At 34.8% G+C, this 5465-nt stretch overlaps 1 long non-coding RNA gene across 2 annotated transcripts; it reads right to left on the reverse strand.

The window, feature by feature from the left end:
• Window positions 1–287: 287 nt before the first annotated feature.
• On the reverse strand, window positions 288–4876 carry LOC126960588 (uncharacterized). 2 transcript variants are annotated; one of them, XR_007728067.1, is made up of 3 exons: window positions 4802–4876; window positions 3090–3243; window positions 288–568 (listed from the first exon to the last, which is right to left on the reverse strand). It is a non-coding gene; the product is annotated as an uncharacterized LOC126960588 (long non-coding RNA). The 2 variants fall into 2 exon arrangements; XR_007728066.1 differs by lacking the exon at window positions 288–568 and adding an exon at window positions 597–717.
• Window positions 4877–5465: the final 589 nt, after the last annotated feature.

A 5465-nucleotide genomic window follows, 5' to 3' on the forward strand; every position in this document is an offset into this window, starting at 1 on the left:
GACATAAACAATTTCGTGTATACGGCACACATTAAGATCCCATTATTACTTGGCAAAAGCTTAGTGGTATCCTAAAACATGTTGAATTCTTTTACATTGTGTGTTTCTAAATTCTGTGGTCTACATTTCCACAGAAATAAGTCTCTGAGCATGTTGTTCTTAGTAAATATAAAAAATGGTGGCATTTCTTAAAATACACTTTCTAACTTTTGGGAATGTGGAGAGAATGTGCTGAAAACACTCAAGACAAAATAGAAACTCAGAGATACCACACATTAAATTGGGCCTTTCCCCATGAGAAACATCTATTGCATTTCTTTATTAAAGATGACAGTTTTTCTTCAGAGCCATCTTTAACTCTCTGGGAACATTGGTATAGAATGGTTTGGGAGCATGTGATGTGGTAAAGACAGTTTAATGACAAAATATGGTGTTTCCAAAGAAACCCTTTATAGTCATTAGGTCGTGTTTCAGAAGAGGAGTGCTGTCACTTCAGAGCAAAATTCCTGTCTGTGCCAATGGTGTTGTCCTTATGGATTCAGAGAGCATTTTATGGTCTTTCTTCTTCCTGAAGAATAGAAAGGGTAATTTGACGCAGGCACATTAATATGAATGGCTTGGAGTTATATGATTGAAGATTTTTTAATACTTGCACCAGTGTCAGCTTGTAGGGTACTATCAGTGCTCCAGGGGGCCAATGAGCCAAAGTACATATTTCTGTGACCAGAAAGACAAAGAGAAATTATTTTATTCTGGAGAAGTATGGGTAAAAGTAAAGAGGTGTTTTTCTGCTCTCTCTGTATTAAGCATGCAATATTAGAAGCAGCCCTTTGAAAACCTTCTAGAAAAAAATTGGTTATGAGAGGCCATAACTACCTATCTACCTGTATAACTCTTTTGTAACACCAGAAATGTTTATGAACCAATTTTATCTTTTGAAGTTCGATGTTAGATTTTTTTTTTAAATTTAGGTTTTGGATATCTCTTTAAGAGTTTTGGATTTTGTGACACTTAAAATGAGATATTCATGTCAGGAAGATGTCCTGCTGTTCCAGGAGAGGGAGGGGGACACCATTAAAAAAAATCTTGATAATCAAGGCCACCTGTGATCCTGGGCGGCTTTCTGGAGCACAAAGGCACTGAGGAAAGCTGTTCTCCGAACCAAAGCAAATTTCTGTGATCCACAAGACACTTCAGCCTCTTCCCACTAAGAAAAAAAGAAAATCATGCTACAGGAGGATCAGCTGCTCTCTGTTCCTTCCTTAAAAAAAGTCGAGGTGGTTGCTATTTAACACAAAGCCCCGTGACCTTAATGCTGTGGCTGCTTTGAAACACTGAGCTATTTAATGATGCAAATTACAAACAGAGGGAAAACATCAGAAGAATCTGTCTGGAAATTAGCTTGTTTGACTGAAAATTAGCTAGCTTAATCGAACTTGCAGGACTCAGATTTTCTCTGCAGAAGCCTGGCTTGGCGCTTTGGTCCATTTGCATTATCTCACCACTCAGTAGAAATATTGAAAATTAGAGACAGGAAAATCTATCTTCTATTTACGTAGTTGAAATAACCAAATGACCTCTTGGATTTTTAGTGAGGGCCTTAACAGTTTCCGAAGAAACATTACATTAAATACTTGTGAAAAGTCAACCCAGAATAATTAAGTTAAATTATTACCATATTTACCAGTTCCCAAATTGCTGAATTCAATTATTCTTTGATCCTAAAGAGCTAGGATGAATCATATATGTGTTGATATAGAATTTTATTGTGCTTTAGTTTGAGGACATTGTATGGTAGCAAAATGACCCAATTCATGCAGAGACAATTCTTGTAAACACTGAATCTAGTCGAAGACTTCAAAGACATACTTAAAACATAGGACTTCATTTGAGGCTTATGAATAATTCAGAAGGTCAAAAACTTGTGCCATGTAGAGGGAATGGAGTCAGATCATCAAAATCTATTTAAAACATTAGTTTTTAAATTAAGGGAAGGACTTAACAACTTTAAAAACATTTTTACTTTCTAAAAGCTATAAACAGGGTTGTGGATAATTTCTCTGTCTCATTATAGAAATATTTGTGCTTTCATATTTTTTAGATGGATGGAATGACTGTATTTGTTTGTATTTATAATACCAAAGTAGCAAAAGTACTAAACCATTTGCCAAGCAAATGTTCTGTGTTCAGCCTAGCAATCAAACAGCTCTGATAGAGAAAAACAACATATATAAGGAAATGATGACACCTAGTAGAATACATTCGTTAACTTAAAAATTAATCTGTAAGTGGTAAGAGTATAATTATAAAATAGCTTCATCTTCTAAAAATATAATAATACAAATTTTAACTTGAGAAATGTGGTAGTTCGAAATATAGTTGGAAGCTGTATGACAGAACAGATTCAGTGGAGAGAAATTTACTGCTATACTTTGAGTATCATAATAAAATAATATTGATGGCTTTAGGCAGAATTCATCAAAAGGAAATGATAAATATTTTTTATCATTTTTCTATTTTGAAAAGTAAAATATGTCATTATTTGTTATTTATATACTTTAAATTTTAATGAAAAACTCTGGTAATGGTTTCTGAACTTCTTTTCAGAAAGCTCAGAGTTCATAAATATGTCTAATTTAGTTATTGGGGACACATGGTAATTTCTAGCTTTTACAAGAAGGGTAACATATCTTTGCAACTGTTTTACAACGACTGAAAGGTTGATATGAAAACTTGGTCTTTGTTAATTTTTTACATAGAATGGTTTTTTAGTATGAAATTGCCAATAGTCTTTTACAGAATACCAGTATCTATAGACCAAGTGGCCCAAATATTTAATTGTGCTATTCTAGTCCTTCATAACTAGAGCAATGACAGTTCTATTTTTAAGCAATTTTTGCAAACTAAATGATAGATATCTTGGTTAGTATTCTGACAAGTGTTGAATGTAATTCATTGGCTATCACTGAATGCTCATGAAATAATGTTTTACAAATTAATGTACAAATCTCATTTGCAAAAATAAAATGATGCTATCGATATCAGCAGTCTCTATTTAAACAACACTTAATATTTGAGTCATTGTTTACCTTTGGTGTCTTGTGATGGAGATGCAAAACAGCAATTGTCCTCAAAGAAAATAGACTAAAACTGTGTTATTAAGTTTCTGGAATTCTTTGATGTTCATAATCTAATGTTTGTTGATAGCATATATCAGTGGTTCCTGGATTCATTCTGTTAGGACTGTGATAAACATCCAATACAAAAAAATCATTTAAAAAAGATAATTCATTATGTCACTGTGAAAATGTGTTCTAGAGATAATAAAATGTTTTCTCTGTCATTCGAGGTCAGTTTTCATAGTGCTACTCAAATTTGATGCTTGGTTCTAAACAGCTTTAATTTTATAATCTGAACAATTTTCTGAAATGTTTCACCTCTAGAAGGAACTTACCCAAGATTCCCTCTCTTCACCTCCCCCATTGCCTATCCATAGCTCTACCTCCCCAGTTTTCTGCATAGGTGAATACATTAGCACCTGGCTCATTGTTTAAACGTGTTGCTCTTTTCTAACTATTCTAATATATCAGTCTTAAGTTTTCTCATCCCTGGGGAATCCTTAGGCTGATAATACAGTGGTTATGCCAACAGAGAAACTCTAAAGCACAAAATCATTATCTTTACTGTATGAGGTATGATCAGCACTGTGAAATTCACATTGATTGTTTTACTTTTGTTATTACTCCATTTAGTTGGCCTTGATTTGTTTTCTACATTTAGTGAGGGAAGCACCTTCACCCATTACTTAAAAGTATTTAATATGCAAGATTTGCTTAGTGACTAAGCTAATTCTGAAGCCCAGCATGTTTACACAAAGAACTGGTTATAATAGGTTATATAAAAATATATATTGTTATATATGACTATATGTTACATATATGTTACATATATGACTGTTATAAAATACAATAAATATATATGATATATTTAGGAGGTATTAGTATATATATACACATGGATACATTTCTACCGTTCTAAGTGGCAAATAAATGTATTAGGTCATATCATTTGAAAAAATGTCTTCTGTGAATTAAAACTGCAAATGGTTTATGGGCAGAGTATACATTTAACAATGGGGGAAAAAATCTTTTCTTAAAAGACCATATTGGTGGTTAGCTTTTAACTTTCACTTTGATAGATTCTGAGCGAATCATCCCCAGAAGGTGGGAAGGGAAAGGGGGGTCAGGATGCCCTGCAGGCCTCACTGCTCTGTGTGAGGCAGCTGTCCTGTCTTCCTTTTTCAGGGAAGTGGTGCGGTTGAAGAGAAGCGGCTTCTCTGCAGCAGAAGCACATTCATCCTGATTCCAGACTGTGGACAGCTCCTCCGTGGAGGAATAGCTGATGACCGCATAGTTCCTCTTTCCCACCCCCATTCCCCATTGCCTTGCTCCATTCATAGCAATCTGAGCTCTGAATGTGGGCTGAGATGTCTGACATTCTGCAGCAGGAGTCTGTGGGAAGAAACAGCATTGGGTGCATGTGCAGGGTGGGAGGGCATGGGCAGACGGGAGTGAGCTGGGTGGCAGGGGACAGATGAGGTTTCTCTCTTCCCACTCCATCTCCCTGAATCTCAAGACTGAGAATAGAACCACCTATTTTTTAAAAAGCAAATTCTCTTTAAACATATTGCCTTCCTAGACCAGGTAGGGCTGTAGACTTGTATCATCAGACTTCATTCTTCATCACCTTAGGAGGGTTTCGTAGGCCAGGAGCCTTTAGCAGGGAGAAAAAAGCCACTTACCTCTTTTTCTTTTCCCTTTATAAAATTGTCATTTTTAGAAAGCTTCCACACATTTGCTTATTCTACACCACCAACAGATCATTCGTGCTTCTGGACTACTGTGGTCATTTCACAAAAGTAAATATTATTAGCAACAAGAATTGGAATTTGGAATTACTTTACTCACACTTAAAATGAATGCTTTCCTTTCTGCAAGAACAATGCAAGTTTGAGAGGCTTATATAAAATGTGTTACAGAATTAGAAAACTAAAGCATTACTCTGACCGGCATCCTCTTTATTTTAAAAACTAAGCATTTAAGTAGTAATTGGCAAAGAAAAGACTGCATATTGGACATGTTAGTCAAATAAATTGGGCATGTTAGTTAAATAAACTCTGTATATTCTAAACTTCTAACTTTTTTATCATGTGATTTCCTGAGTAATAAGTCTCACTTAGCATTTTCTCATTTTCTCAGTGTAGGCATCACTCAGACTTATTCAGTGGCAGTGAATACATGGAATGTACACTTACACCCTTCATAAAAAGATCTGATGCAAGGCACACAGCCAGAGAGAACTTCAAGGATTTGGCAAAGGCAAGGATATATCTTAACCTATCCCAAATTCTCATTTTGAACATGTAAAATTTCAGTCACTTAAAAAAATAAATTTAATTATGTGTA

Source organism: Macaca thibetana, chromosome 8 (assembly GCF_024542745.1).
Source record: "Macaca thibetana thibetana isolate TM-01 chromosome 8, ASM2454274v1, whole genome shotgun sequence".
Classification (NCBI taxonomy): domain Eukaryota; kingdom Metazoa; phylum Chordata; class Mammalia; order Primates; family Cercopithecidae; genus Macaca; species Macaca thibetana.